Source organism: Paroedura picta, chromosome 3 (assembly GCF_049243985.1).
Source record: "Paroedura picta isolate Pp20150507F chromosome 3, Ppicta_v3.0, whole genome shotgun sequence".
NCBI lineage: Eukaryota > Metazoa > Chordata > Lepidosauria > Squamata > Gekkonidae > Paroedura > Paroedura picta.
Window position 1 is genome coordinate 75,694,638 of NC_135371.1, and position 15,308 is coordinate 75,709,945.

Sequence of the window (15,308 nt, forward strand, 5' to 3'; positions counted from 1 at the left end):
GAAGGAATCAAACAAAAGGTTTCTCAAGTAACAAATTCCACAGGGGCAATTATCATAATTTGCATGGCAATAAAAATGTAGCCATGGAAACCAGAGGTGGATGGGAAGGTCACATGACAGACACTGACGAGAGATCAAATGTCAATAGAGGTGGCTATTCCAGCCACAAGGGGTAGCAAAGAGCAACTTCAGACCAGTTGGCAAGCATCAGACAGACAGAGATGCAAAGAGACAGCAGACAGCAAGGAGACAGATAGATCAAATGCTACTTTTGTGATCAACTTGGACGTAAGGCTTTTCAGTGTAAGCAGAAAATTAAAGCAATGAATGCTAACTGTAAGGAAAAGTCTGACAAAGCTTATTGTATCAGCTTGAATTAGACAAACAGTAAATATATTCTTGATTCTGGATGGATGTACAAACCATATCTCCAACATGACAGAATTCTTTTATGAACTGTTTAATATCCCTGAGACACCTCTGTATTGGAAATGGGCTTCCTCTTAAAGCAACCAAGAAAGGACATGTTATTTTACCTTGTTCACTTCCAGATGGGAGTACATATGAACTGTACTTGAGAGAGGTACTGCTAATTCCAGAATTTACATCTTGTCTTCTTTCCATATTTCAACTGACCAAAGAGTCACATTTGAAAATGGTGAATGTTATTGTATACAGAAATAATCAGCTCTGTTTCACAGGAATTGAAAATAAAGGCCTGTTTCAAGTCCATGAAATAAACCAAGACTTTGATGAAGATGGAAAACCAGATGCTGTAATGAATGATCAACATGAGGTGAATTTAGGAGAAATCTGTGGTCATTCCATGTGTGACCAGGTGTGGCACAAAAGTCTTGCATATTGTTGCTCTGAATTTGTTCAAATTATGAAGAGAAAACAACTAGCTGAAGGTCTTGATTTTGTGACTTGTACTGATGATAAAACTTACTGTATATCTTGCTTAATTTCCAAAGCAATGAGAGCATCTTTCCCAAAGAGAAGTGAAGGGGAAACAACTGAATCCCTTTAGCTGATCCATACAGATATCTGCAGCTCACTACCAGAGACTACAGGTAAAAATCGGTATTTTATTACTGTATTTATTTTATTACTGTAATGACAATTTCTCACATTATTGTGTTGTCTATCTGTTAAAGCGCAACATGTTCCTGCACCTAAAAGAGATGCACCTGCATGTAAAAGACTATATGGCCATGACAAGGAACAAATTCCAGAAGAAAGCACAAATGCGGGAGAATTGATAATGCAGGAGAACTAATGTCCAAAGAAGCACAGCTGTACCTCAGAAGCGAAGGTATCCAACACCAGACAACCGTTCCCTACAATCTGAACAGAATGGAGTTGCTGAAAGGAACAGAACACTGCTAGATGTGGTAAGATCTATGCTATCATATGTCAATCTACCAGCAGAACTCTGGGGAGAAGCAGTCATGAATGCAGCACACACGCAGAATAGGCTGTACACAAGGGCCACTGAGCTTATACCCTATGACATAAACCGTTTGTTGGACATTTGCACGCTTTTGGTTGCACAGCATATGCACACACATACCAAAAGAAAAAAGGCACAAACTAAATGCTAGGGCTCAAAAGGGCACACGCAGCTCAGTGTAATGTCTATAGGATTCTTGATCCTATCACAAGAGAGGTAACCATCTCGAGATCAGTCCACTTCAAGGAAGGCCAATGACCTCAAGCTTCAGAGGGGGCAGCTATCAGAGCAGAAGACCTGATGGTATACCCAGATGACAGGTACAGCGCAGGGGAAACTGCTAATCCAGATCAGATGCAGCCAGATGCAGATGACTCAGACATCCAGCGGAGATGAGACACCAGAGATGCCTACCAAGATGCAACCCAACACAGAAACCCAGCTGAGACTATCTCAACACACAAACAAGAATGTCCCATTAGATAGACTGTCCTACCTTACAAGAACAGCAGAACCAACTACACCAACACCATGGAATGCCGTATCGCTACTTCCAGCTCCAAGGAAGCATCTCGAGATGAAATACGCTAACTTCATGAAAATAATACATGGACACTTACCTCCAAAAAGGAAAGCTATCAGTTGTAAATGGGTCTTTAAGCTGAAACATGATGCAGAAGGCGAGATCCAGCGCTACAAAGCTAGGCTTGTTGCGTAAGGATACTCACAAAATATGGTGTGGATTTTGACAAAAGTTTTGCTCCAGTTACTGTGGTGTGTTAATACCACAGTAAGGATACTCTTAAGTGTTAGTAAGAATATGCACATTGACCATCTAGATGTCAAAACTGCTTTCTTGCATGGCAATCTGAAAGAAATGATCTACATGCAGCAACCACCAGGTTTTATTGGTAGAGACAAAGCAGATCTTGTTTGCAAACTGTAAAAGAGTATTTATGGGCTCAATCAGCCAGAGCCCGGAACATAAGCTCAATGACTTGTTGCTACAAGCAGACTTTAAAAGAAGTGAAACTGATGCATGCCTATACACCATGTACAAGAATGGGAAATTGACTTATATGCTAATTTATGTAGATGATTTAATTTTGGCTTATGAAGATCCAGATGACTACTTAATATCCTTCAAGGTGTTTATCTGCTCCGCCCATGGATGGAATACCTTGGTGAAGAAACAGAGATGATTCTTTGGATTGGCAAACAGGTATACAGTCTGGCAATCTGCTTCTAGTTTGTCCACCTCCGTAGCATCACTGAATATTGATCTCTGGAATATAATGCCCTAAAAGTAAGGCTTCTGGGTTGCTAGACAGGTTGCATCTGTCACCTTTTAAACAGCACCTAGAGTTTCCCCAGTTTATGTACCAGAATGAAGCCGTCTGGTTTGATCTGAAACAGCAGAGGTCAATGAAATTGAAAGGAAGAGTGTTTATCCTCCTTTTTAAGGACAGGCGTAGCCTTTCTTTTTGTTCTTGGTTGCTACAAAGATCTTCCAATTTCTCCCCAAACCTAAATCATTACCAGTGAAAAGGGCTCTTGCTAGGGTAGTTATGGTGCTTTGGTTCTCCTCCCCTACTGTGGAGCCACTCTAGTGATCTTGAAATCAAAATGCACATAGACAATTAATTCTAAGGTTCTTTCCAATGATGAGAGGAAGCCAACCACTTTTCTGCATTCTACAGACAAGTCTGCAATTAGATCCATGGTCCATACCAGTGATGCTTGTGCCACCTGGGAGGTAATTGCTGCTGCTTTTATTACTGCAACCATAGCACTGATTAGTGGGGTGCAAAATATATTATTGACTTTCTTGGAGAATGTGTAAAGGAGGCATTTGAATTCATCTGCCCTAAATTTAGGGAGCAGAACAGGGTTGCCCATTCTTCTCTGATCTCTTCCTCAAAGAACCTGGGAAGAGTAAATATATTACTATCTTTATGTTATACTTATAGTCTGCCTTTCTCACAGAGACTCAAAAACAGACTCCAAAGTCTATATAATCAACAAAATGAGATATTCAGTAACAATGGAATGGGCTTTGTATTGTAGAAATCTGAATGGCACAAAAATCAGCTTGACATTTGTAGCTGGCAAAATTTTGGAACAAATAATCAAACACTCAGTCCTTGAGCAGCTGGAACAGAGAGCTGTGATTTTTAAGTCTCAGCACAGGTTTCGCAAGAACAAGTCATGTCAGACCAACCTTATCTCTTTTTTTGAGAAAGTGACTACCTTACTAATATGAGCCAATAAGGATATAAGGGATATTGTAAACACTACACAAAAGAGTTTGTAGTGGCTTGTTTAGAGCCATACATCCATAAAGCACACTAACGTTTCTGAAATAAAGCAGACATTTTTCTATTCCACTGACTTCCAAGAATTTGTATTTAATCCCTAAAAAGGATAAGATTTTTTCTTTCTCTAGACAAGTCTGCAAGTCTACTAACAAAATAACCTCAATTTAATGTGAATATACAGTACAACAAAACTTGGTTTGCAGAACCTACTTCCAGTCCTCCGGGACATCTCCAGACCTTAAAGAGGTCCTGAAGATGATGGACAAGGGTTCTGCAAGTTCTCCAGAAAGTTCTTTGAGCACTCTCGGGTGCATTTCATCCGACCCAGGGGATCTGAACTCATCCAGTGCAGCTAAATGCCTCTCGACAACCTCTCTATCCATGTCAACCTGCCACCCAGACACTATCTCTTGGCTACTGCCATCTCTAGACCCCTTTGACTTGTGGGGAAAAAACAGATTTAAAATAGGCGCCAAGTCTTTCTGCTTTCTCTGCATCTTCCATTAGAGTTTGTCCATCTGCACGCAACAGTGGGCCTATTGCCTCCTTTACTTTACGTTTGCTCCTCACATAACTGAAAAATCTTTTCTTGTTACAATGGGCTTCTCTGAACAATTTTAGCTCACTCTCAGCTTTGGCCTTTCTGATGATTGATCTACAGTGCCTAGTAACCTGTAGGTACTCTTCTTTAGAGCTCTGTCCTTCCTTCCATTTCCCTTTTCTTTCTTAGTTCCTCTTGAAGTTCTCTGTTCATCCAAATACGCTTCTTAGAGCTCCTGCAATGTTTTCTTCTTTCTGGGATAGTCATTGATCGAGCATGCAATAGCTCTTGTTTGAGTAGCACCCACCCTTCACATGCTCCCTTCCCTTCCAGTATTCTCATCCATGGTATGACACTCATCGTGTCTCTGAGTTTATTAAAGTCGAAAATCCAACATCCGCGTCTGGCTACAAGCTTCCTTGAAGGATTCACTTCACGTGTTCTGCCTGAATTGACAAGAGATTCTTTTCCGACCACTCTAGAATCCTGGTTACCTCCTTTAGAAGGCTCTGGATTGGTAACCCCCATTTGTTGTGGTGGGCACTGGTCACTATGTTGTCCATCTGTATCAGAAGGTTTCTGTGCATACCCACTGCTTGAAGTGTTGTATTGCCAGTAGGATGGCTCTTACTTCTAGCGTGTTGATTGGTAGGGTTGCCCCTCCCTTCATCCAGGAGCCCTGGACAGTCACTCAGTCCAAGACAGCCCCCTCCACCAACCTTTCAGACTTGCATCTGTGAAGATTTGAAACTGTCAGAGACACTGAGCAAAAACTCCTGGGTGAGATTGTTTCTTTTGCCCCACCAGGTTAGCCTCTATTTCAATTGAAGTTTGAGCTGACTTGTCTTGTCCTACTATTATGAGGGAATGGAATGGCCTGAGGAATTTTTGTATCCCCCTTGTATGTCATTTGCCCAACTGGAGGCCTCTGTATTCGCCACTAATAGGCCCTGCGCGCTTTCCAGAGTCAGCAGTGACATGCTTTTCCTCATCAGCTCCCTGATGATGTTCTGCATTTTGAAGAACTTTTTATCTGGAAGAACTTCTTTTGTAGTGTATCTATGATTACCCCAAGTGGGGAATCGACTGTGTTGGTGAAAAAATACCCTTACTTTGTTGACCATGGAACCAATGTCCTGTAATGTCTTCAGCACCTGTAAGGTGCTGCTCTGCAAGCTGGCTCAAGTACTCAATCTCACGAGAACATCGTAGAGATATGGATGCCAGTGCATTCCTGATGTATTGAAGATCAGGATTAGGTTGACCAATAGCTTAGAGAAAACACTCGGTTTTCTCAAGGCCGAACAGAAGGGCTCAATACTGGTAGTGATCTTCCCTCTGCAGAACCAAAAAATCTGTGGTGTGGTAGGTAGATGGGTACATAAATGTACACTCAGTGAGGTTCAAAAGAGTTGAGGAATGCTGCATCCTGAAGGGATTCCTCGATGATCAAAATCTATTTGGTGGAATGTACTTGATTCTATCTTGTAACTGTGTTGCACAGTATTGATTTTTCAGTTGTCTACCTGTGGAATGCTTCACAGTCATGCTCTAGACAGGGAGCTGTCCTCTATCTTGTCATTTCTGTTACCTGTGCCCCTATTTCATCTGGGGCAGAAGTTGCCTCTTCTTTACCCCCTTTGGAAGTGTGACCACAATCCTCTGTAATTGTCTTGGCAAAGGTGCTGTAGGGCACCTCGCGAGCAAAAGGAACCAGAGGAAGGTCTGTTATCAGTGTTGCACGTCACGTATCTAAGCACCACTTGTTTTGATGAGGATACATTCCAGGGCCTCTCCAAATAGATGATCTCCCACAAAGAAATAGGCTTCCCTGATAGCTTTTTTGATTTTACCTCTGCAGGCCATGCTTTTAGCCAAAGAAACCTGCCTGCCACAAAGGTGGACACCATGGCCCTGGAATTAAATATTATGCTGTCCAGAGTTGCATCTGCCATGGAGGAAGCAATCTTTAAGAGTCTATTGACTGCTTCAAGAACCCTGGTGCTGTCAGCTGGCATCTGCTGTATCAAGTTTCTTGCCCACACGATAGCTGCCCTTGTTAAGGATAGGAGTTATTGGTACCGCTCTTACAGTCATCGCCATTGCCTCATGCGCTCTGCAGAGTACTATTGTATCTCTAATGTTTTCGTTTCAATCCTCAGGGACTACACCTGGAGAGTGGATGGCCACCAGAGGGACATCGACGGAAGAGACCTGAAGTACTTCTTTACCATATTGGTGTAGATTGCAAAGACTTCTAATAAACAAAATAAATTAATGTTAATGAAAGGTTTTTGTTTATTTATTTAATTCTGATCTTTTTTTGTGCAAAAAATAGAGTGAGGGGGTGCAATTTTGGGGCAGCCTCTGCAGTAGGGAAAAAGTCTTCTATATCAGTGGTCCCCAACCTTTTTATCACCGGGGACTGGTCAACACTTGACAATTTTACTGGTAGTTACCACCGCCTGAGCCCCTGCTCCACTTGCTTTTCCAACGGCGCCCCTGACTTCTTGCCGCCCGCTTGGGGGTGCTGCCAACAGCAGCTGCACAGTGCCATGCCATGGCAGCCGCCGGAGAGAACCAAAGGTGAGCCGGCGGCAGAGTGGCAGGGCAGCCCCCAAGGCAGCAGCCGGGGAGGAGGACAAGGAGGAGCCGCGGCCCGGTACCAACTGATCCACAAACTGGTACCGGTCCCCGGACTGGGGGTTGGGGGCCACTGCTTTGCATCCACAACTGCCCTGCTCTTTTTAGTTTGGCTTGCCTGTGTATTAGGTTCCTCAAATTGTTTTGAATTGACTGCTGTTATGGCAAACATGTATTGGTAACCATCCTGTTTAAGGAGCCTGCCAGATTGATCTGAAACAGATACCTCCTCAGTGATTTCACCATCTGAAAGAAAATCTGAGGTAACTTAAGGGTTTGTGCACTACCAGAGGAGTCATAATGCATGGATGCACAGGATCCCCTCTTCCTGGCAACTTTGTGGGCCAATTATAGGAACGCTCATGGCCACAGCCAATATTATACTCTTACCCATAAGAGCTAGTTGAGTGATGTGGGGAGCCTTCCCCTTAAGAAATGTGACCCTCATTCTGACAAAAAATCCAATTTCTTGTCTCATGGTTTTACAAAAGATGATATTTCATCACTAAACGGAGTTTTATCTCCCTGACTCACATGAACCCTTGGATGGTTGTCCACAGTGTCTTTTGGAGCCACAGCAGGATCTGGTGCTGCAGCTGCACCTTGCTCAGGAGCTCTGCTGGAATATCTTCTGCTGTGCTCTTTTTTTGGCCGCTAGGCTGGACCGGCTGTTTATTAAAAGCCCTGGAGGAAGCAGAGCTGCCCTCGTCCAAGGCGGATGTTGTTTAGGTCAGCTTTTTTGTTTTGGGCTTTCTTCGCCTCAGTCGGAGCAGTCCCAGGTGGGGCGGCGCTAACCAGGCCCGTTGCCTCTCTTTCCAAGGCCCCTAAGAGAGCCTGGAGCTCCTCTGATGAGAGAAAGTCTTCATTGTCCCAGAAGAACTCAATCAGGGACGAAAGGAGCTTAGCTGTGATGAATAAGGCTCTCAAAATGGCCACCACAGCTCCTTTCCCGCCAAAAAAGCCACTAGCAGGCCTTCTCCTACTGCTCTCACTAATCTCCCCTCCAGGCAGTCATTAGCCGCTAATCTGAATAGCAAAGAATGAAGCTGGAGGTGAGGGGAGAAGGGAGGGGTGGTAGGAAGCAAAGAAGGCTAGAAAAGTTGAAAGAAAAGGATTTAGAGAAATGAAAGTAGCAGAGATCTCTGTCTACGCTGTCTCCCTATCTGAGGCAGGGGAAGGACTGGGGAATGAGAGGCTGCACACAGGACAGGAAGTGAGGGAGGATGTTTTAATTAACCCCTGCCTCCCTGAGAAGCCGAAGGGAAAACCCATCCTTGCAGATGTCCTCTGATCCAGGGGGAGAACTGCTAATGGTCCCAACACCCCGGGAGGTTTGCCTGGCCTCAACCAGGGCTAGTGCCTACCTAGTGGAATGAGCTTCCTGAAGAGTTTCTGCAGGGCCTGCAAAATGGAGCTCTTCCACCAGGCGTTTGGTTGAGGCTGGGCAAAAAAACAGTCCCGGGGTATATGTTGGGTCCCCTCCCCCTGGTCTCAGCCCAAGTTTAAATCTAGTGTACCAATAGCTAGCCATGCTAGCCATGCGGGAATCTGTAGATGGTTTATAATGTTTTGGGGGCTTTTAATGTTTCTTTTATGGGGTATTTTAACTGTATTTTATGATATATGAATTGTTAGCCACCACAAGCCAGTTTACTGGGAGCAGCGGGATGTAAATGTAAATAATAAATGGTTCAAAAGTATCCCTGGTTAGTGACCTAAGTACCGTGTTCCACATGGAGAAGAAGAGTTGGTTCTTATATGTCGCTTTTCTCTACCTGAAGGAAGCTCAAAGCGGCTTACAGTCGCCTTCCCTTTCCTCTCCCCACAACAGATACCCAAAACTCCAGTAGATTTATCAGTAGTTTTGATTCTTGAGCTGACCAAAGGCCCTGTACTGGAGTATTGTTTAATATGGCCCCCAACCCCACGAACACCTGTATCTAGTTTTGGAGGATGAAGACCTTGCCAGTTTTCAGGCTGGATGGAACTGACCACCATCTGAGGCTCTGTTTCACTCCTAATGGAACCCTCAGGGATAAGGATCTTTTCGTTGCTATTTCATTCTGAAATAGCCTTAAAAACCACTGGACAAACATACCATCTGCCCCACTGAAGGCCTTCCCAGCTGGCTACTAGAAGTCCCACTAAGCTTGCCAGTTACATAAGCATTGAGGACTTGACCTTGATGGCTGCCATCGGTGCTGTTTTGGTCTTTGATACTCTGAGAAAGGAATATCCAGTATTGTACTGCATCCAAAATCATTTCCAGGTGTTTTAGCTGTTGCTGTGGTGTCAGAGTTCTTTTTTAGATTCACAAGAAAACTGCTTCTTTGAAGACATGCTATGGTAAATTTAGTGTCTGCTAAGATGAGCTAAACCCTACCAAAAGGTTGAGATGGATGCCTTGGCATCTCAACGCCACCACAAGGTTGACCAGAACTATGGTGAACCTTGGGTGTTGTTGAGTGTCCAAAAGACAAACGCGAAACTGGTAATGGTCTTCCCCTATAAAGAATCTGAAGTACTGCCTATGGTTGTCGAAAATTGATACATGCATGAATGCCTCTGTCAGGTCCTGAAAAGGCAAGGTAAGGAATTAGGTAAGCATAGGTGAGTGGAAGATAGGGAGTAATTAGACTAGAAATAGAAAATCCCAGCTAAAGTTTTAAAAAGGAGCAGGTAGACCCTATTTGAATACTCTCCCTTCAGAGGCAAGAAAGAGACTGGTCTCTGAGCAAAGGACATGTCAGGGAGGAAGCGGAAGTTGTTTCTTCCTCACTAGTGATAAGTGAGAATAACCCATTAAAGCAGTAGTCCGCAACCTTTATTAGGCTGCGGACCGGTGGGGGGGGGGAGAGAGCACTCAGGCTGCTGCGCATGCGCATTTGCGGCCGCGCGTGCGCGTTTGTGCTGGTGGCTGCGCTTCCCGCTCTCCCCCCCCCCCGCAAAACGAAGCTTCCCGGGCCACAAGCTTGGGGACCACCGCATTAAAGCATTCACTGCTCAGGAGGAAAAACTTGTTAGTTTCTAAGGTGCACTGGACTCAAATCTAGCAAGTTCTGTAACAGCACATAAGATATTATTAAAATCTGCACTCATGACTGCATCATGAAGTCTTCAGGTATGAGAGTCAAATAATACCACACCAACCAGGAATACCTTCCTTTCCTTTTCATAGTCTAAGATAATGGAAACTGAGCAAACAACTGATGCCAGCTGTAATATAAAACCACTAGCTCCTAATTTGGGGGCAGACTAATTAGCAATTATTCAGAACATTTTTATCCTGCTTTTTCCAGATGGGCAGGCTACAAAAGTTAAAACACAGTATCTTCTAGAGTAAAAAAGGTAAAGGTATCCCCTGTGCAAGCACTGAGTCATGTCTGACCCTTGGGGTGACGCCCTCTAGCGTTTTCATGGCAGACTCAATACGGGATGGTTTGCCAGTGCCTTCCCCAGTCATGACCGTTTACCCCCCAGCAAGCTGGGTACTCATTTTACCGACCTCGGAAGGATGGAAGGCTGAGTCAACCTTGAGCCGGCTGCTGGGATTGAACTCCCAGCCTCATGGGCAAAGCTTTCAGACGGCTGCCTTACCACTCTGCGCCACAAGAGGCTCATCATCTTCTAGAGTACAAGTCAATAAATGTAGTTGAGACCAATAGAGGCTATCATAATTTGGCCAATTCAGACATAGAAGGAAGGAGGGAAAGGACCACATAAAAAACACAAAAAGCTCAGCAGTGGTGGTAGGGAGAAACAATCCTACTATTCAAAGATCATATAAGGGTTATAGCTACTTATATAATATTAAGAGATACAATATTAAGAGATATAGTATTAAGCGATGGTGGGGTGGTACACATGGCATTCTGTAGGCTCTTTTGCTACTAAATGTGCAAGAATCAGTACAGAACAAGTACCACAGTTTTAGGGTGCATTTAAAGATGGTGTCCAGCCTGTATAACATAAGGGCCTTATGTCACTAAATAATGAGAAATCCAAGATACATGCAAACATGAAAATCCTACCTCTATCAATAGACTTATACTGAGACTAGCTTAAGTTGGGTGGACAAGTACAATTTTTTTCTCCATTTGCTAATCTTACAACAATAGTGATGTTATCAACTCAAATATGTCCTTATTGTAGAATGCATACAAACTAAACAAGCAGATCCAGTGATCCACTAATGGAAGGATCATAATCGTTCCTTTTTCCCTTCTCACCAGCAGTCATTTCCGAACCAGGGAGGGGCAGAATCACCTGATATTTTTATTAAGCATCATCCACTGAAATGGCAATACTATAGAGACAACACTGACACATTCCAAGCACAACAGATAAAAAAAGATGAAATGATGGAATATGCATGAATGGATCTCCTAAGCATTTTGCATCATTAAAAAGAGTTAACAAGCACTTGATATTAAACAATTTTGAAATTCTGACAATAGGATGGATTCAGCCCAAGGACACTGCAAAGTCCACACAATAATCTCCAAACTTTTCAGCTCTGCCCCATCCCCACCCAGCCTTTTCTATAACTGGGAAAGTAGATTTTGGGTGCTACAAGATCCAAATGTAGAAATCCCAATACATATTTGGAGTCTAGAGTGAGATAAGGGAAGTGGTAAATTGGCTCCCTTCCTGCCTCCAATTTATTCACTCACCACAGGCTTACTCAACCAGGGTTTCTTGATGCCCCTGGAAGGGTTTCACAAATGGGTGGAAATTAGTTTTTTATATATATATTAAATGTGTTAAACATGTATTGAGTGATATGACAACATATGGTCATGTCTACCCCGTCCCACCCCCTTCAAGGATCGCTGCCTTGTTGTGGCAAGGGGGCTTGCGTAGTTCAGTGAAGCTATGAGCTATGCCGTGCAGGGCCACCCAAGACGGACAGGTCATAGCTGAGAGCTCTGACAAAAGGTGATCCACTGGAGAAGGCAATGGCAAACCACTCCAGTATCTTTGCCATGAAAACTCTATGGACAGTTCCAATAGGCATAACGATATGACGCTGGAAGATGAGCCCCTCAGGTCGGAAGGTGTCCAATATGCTACTGGGGATGAGCAGACGGCTAGTACGAGTAGCGCCAGAATGAATGAAGCGGCTGGGCCAAAGCCGAAAGGACGCTCAGTTGTGGAAGTAACTGGTGGCGAAAAGACAGTCCGATGCTGTAAAGATTTTTATTCCATAGGAACCTGGAACGTCAGATCCATGAATCAAGGCAAGCTGGACGTGGTTAAACAAGAAATGAGAAGACTGAACATCGACATTTTAGGAATCAGTGAACTAAAATGGACAGGAATGGGTGAATTTAATTCAGATGAACATCAGGTATACTACTGTGGACAAGAATCTCGCAGAAGAAATGGAGTAGCATTCATAATCAATAAGAGAGTAGGAAAAGCAGTCTTGGGATACAATCCCCAAAATGACAGAATGATCTCAGTTCGAATCCAAGGCAAACCATTCAACATCACAGTGATCCAGGTCTACGCCCCAACCACTGCTGCTGAAGAGGATGAAGTTGATCAGTTCTATGAAGCCCTACAACACCTTCTAGAAGCAACGCCCAAAAATGATGTGCTTATCATCATGGGGGATTGGAATGCTAAAGTAGGAAGCCAAAAGATAACCGGGATAACAGGCAAGTTTGGCCTTGGAGTACAAAATGAAGCAGGGCACAGGCTGGTAGAATTTTGTCAAGAGAATACAATGGTCATAGCAAACACTCTTTTCCAGCAACCCAAGAGACGACTCTACACATGGACATCACCAGACGGTCAACACAGAAATCAGATTGACTATGTGCTCTGCAGCCAAAGATGGAAAAGTTCTATCCAGTCAATAAAAACAAGACCAGGAGCTGATTGTGGTTCAGATCATGAGCTTCTTGTTGCAAAATTTAGGCTTAAATTGAAGAAAGTAGGGAAAAGCACTAGGCCACTCAGGTATGAACTAAATCATATCCCTGACGAATACACAGTGGAGGTGACAAATAGATTTAAGGAATTAGATCTGATAGACAGAGTGCCTGGAGAACTATGGACGGAGGTTCGCAACATTGTACAAGAGGTAGCAACTAAAACCATCCCAAAGAAAAAGAAATGCAAGAAATCAAAATGGCTGTCTGAGGAAGCTTTACAAATAGCTAAGGAGAGAAGGGAAGTGAAAGGCAAGGGAGAAAGAGAAAGATACACCCAATTGAATGCAGAATTCCAGAGAAAAGCTAGAAGAGATAAGAATGCCTTCTTAAATGAACAGTGCAAACAAATAGAAGAAAACAATAGAATGGGGAGGACCAGAGATCTTTTCAAGAAAATTGGAGATATGAAGAGAACGTTTCATGCAAAGATGGGTATGATAAGGGACCAAAATGGTAGGGACCTCACAGAAGCAGAAGAGATCAAACAAAGGTGGCAAAATTATACAGAAGAACTATACAAGAGCGAGCTTAACATCCCTGATGACCACAATGGGGTAGTTACTGACCTGGAGCCAGACATCCTGGAATGTGAAGTCAAATGGGCCTTAGGAAGTCTGAGCAACAATAAAGCTCAGCATTCCAGTTGAACTATTCAAAATCTTAAAGGACGATGCAGTAAAAGTGCTACACTCAATATGCCAGCAAATTTGGAAAACTCAACAATGGCCACAGGATTGGAAAAGGTCAGTTTACATTCCAATCCCAAAGAAGGGCAATGCCAAAGAATGTTCAAACTACCGCACCATCGCACTAATTTCTCATGCTAGCAAAGTTATGCTCAAAATCCTACAAGCTAGGCTCCAGCAATATGTGGACCAAGAACTTCCAGAAGTACAGGCAGGATTTCGAAGAGGCAGAGGAACTAGAGATCAAATTGCCAACATACGCTGGATCATGGAGAAAGCTAGGGAGTACCAGAAGAACGTCTACTTCTGCTTCATTGACTATGCTAAAGCCTTTGATTGTGTGGAGCACAACAAATTGTGGCAAGTTCTTAAAGAGATGGGAATACCAGAGCATCTTATTTGTCTCTTGAGAAATTTATATGCAGGTCAAGAAGCAACAGTGAGAACTGAACATGGAATCACTGACTGGTTCAAAATTGAGAAAGGAGTTCGGCAAGGCTGTATACTGTCGCCTTGCCTATTTAACTTGTATGCAGAGCACATCATGAGAAATGCGGGATTAGAGGAGTCACAAATTGGGATCAAGATTGCAGGGAGAAATATCAACAACCTCAGATATGCAGATGATACCACTCTAATGGCAGAAAGTGAAGAGGAACTAAAGAGCCTGTTGATGCGGGTGAAGGAGGAGAGTGCCAAAGTTAGCTTGAAACTCAACATCAAGAAAACAAAGATCATGGCATCCGGCCCTCTCAATTCCTGGCAAATAGAAGGGGAAGAAATGGAGATAGTGACAGATTTTATTTTCCTGGGCTCCAAGATCACTGCAGATGGGGACTGCAGCAAAGAAATTAAAAGACGCTTGCTCCTGGGGAGGAAAGCTATGGCAAATCTAGACAGCATCCTAAAAAGCAGAGACATCACCCTGCCAACAAAAGTGCGTTTAGTCAAGGCTATGGTCTTCCCAGTTGCAATGTATGGCTGCGAAAGTTGGACCATAAGGAAGGCCGAGCGTCAAAGAATTGAGGCTTTTGAACTCTGGTGCTGGAGAAGACTCTTGCGAGTCCCTTGGACTGCAAGGCGAACAAACCAGTCAGTCCTAGAGGAGATCAGCCCTGACTGCTCTTTAGAAGGCCGGATCCTGAAGATGAAACTCAAATATTTTGGCCACCTCATGAGAAGGAAGGACTCCCTGGAGAAGAGCCTAATGCTTGGAGAGATCGAGGGCAAAAGAAGAAGGGGACGACAGAGAATGAGGTGGATGGATGGAGTCACTGAAGCAGTAGGTGCAAACTTAAATGGACTCCGGGGAATGGTAGAGGACAGGAAGGCCTGGAGGATCATTGTCCATGGGGTCGCGATGGGTCGGACACGACTTCGCACATAACAACAACAACCCCGTCCCAAAATGGCCAATGATGAACCTATAGGGTGTGGCAATTGGAGGGGGCCATGTGTGGGCATGCATACAGCTATGCGTCCCAACCATAAAATGACTACACCACTTTGGGGGTTCCTTTAAGTCTGCAGAATTTTTCAAGGGTTTCTCAATGGTAAAAAAGTTGAGAAAGGCTGCTTTACAGTCTGCCTCTCCCAATATTCTGTAAGACAAAACAACCAAATGGCATGGGACATCCAACAAATGATGCAATAGAACTAAAATCACAAAAACTAGACACAGCACAGATAAAAATGTTTAACATGGTATGTCAACCAGAACTGAAC

The 15,308-nt window shown here is 43.7% G+C and overlaps 1 protein-coding gene across 8 annotated transcripts in view; it reads right to left on the reverse strand.

Annotated features, from left to right (window-relative positions):
* LARP1 (La ribonucleoprotein 1, translational regulator) overlaps nucleotides 1-15,308 on the reverse strand; it is a 170,970-nt gene that overhangs the window by 137,924 nt on the left and 17,738 nt on the right. The window lies entirely within an intron of this gene.